Source organism: Octopus bimaculoides, chromosome 15 (genome assembly GCF_001194135.2).
Source record: "Octopus bimaculoides isolate UCB-OBI-ISO-001 chromosome 15, ASM119413v2, whole genome shotgun sequence".
NCBI classification, from domain to species: domain Eukaryota; kingdom Metazoa; phylum Mollusca; class Cephalopoda; order Octopoda; family Octopodidae; genus Octopus; species Octopus bimaculoides.
Genome location: NC_068995.1, coordinates 46143605 through 46144677, shown reverse-complemented (window position 1 = coordinate 46144677; position 1073 = coordinate 46143605).

Here is a 1073-nt window from a genome sequence, read left to right as displayed (position 1 = left end):
TTATCACCGCCAGAATCGTTTGAGAATCATTTGTTTACGTAGTCAGCACTAAATGTATTCGGCTGAATGGACGTCAGTCATTGGTTGAAATTACAGAAATACGACAACTTTAACATGAAATAAATTGCAATATAATAATTTTTCTTAAGAAGACTAAGAGAAAAAGATGTTTTATATGACACATTCTACCAGTGTCCCAAGTTTCAAAGTGTTTCGTTAAGAAAATACTGGTGCCCCCCGTTTTGAACTAGATCCTATAAAACTAATATATATTAAAACTATGTAAAGTGTGTGTATTTTCCTTTTTTAATTTCTTATATATATATCTGCGCGCGCGTGTGTGTATGTGCGCGTGTAACATATATATATCGTATATATAAACACTTGATATATATGTATATGTATATACATACATACATACATACAAGGCGGGCAGAAACGTTAGCACGCCGGGCGAAATGCTTAGCGGTATTTCGCCCGTCGCTACGTTCTGAGTTCAAATTCCGCCGAGGTCGACTTTGCCTTTCATCCTTTCAGGATCGATTAAATAAGTACCAGTTACGCACTGGGGTCGATATAATCAACTTAATCCGTTTGTCTGTCCTTGTTTGTCCCCTCTGTGTGTAGCCCCTTGTGGACAATAAAGAAATAACATACAGACAGACAGACAACATGCATGCATACATTCATGCATACATACACAATACATCAACATTGGTTTATGATCGACTAAAAGGAGAACAGCCGCCTAGATCCACCCGATACCCTTAATATGCTGCATTGATGGTCATAAACTTAAAACCAAGAGTGACAACTGCGATGGTCAGATGTTTTAGTTTAGTTTTAACGAGATAACTGGGGAGTCAGCTATGTTTGTGGGTGGGGGTAACTGAGACGGTTCTAACCGTGACAGATGATGGATAACCGTACCCCGATCGGGTGTATTACTGCGTTGGTTTTGTTAGTGATAGTGTTGGTGTTGTCATTGCTGTCGCTGTTGAATGTGGTCATAGCGGTAGTGTGGGCGTGAGGGCATTAGCGGTGATGGAGGTGGTGGTGGTGGTGGTGGTGGT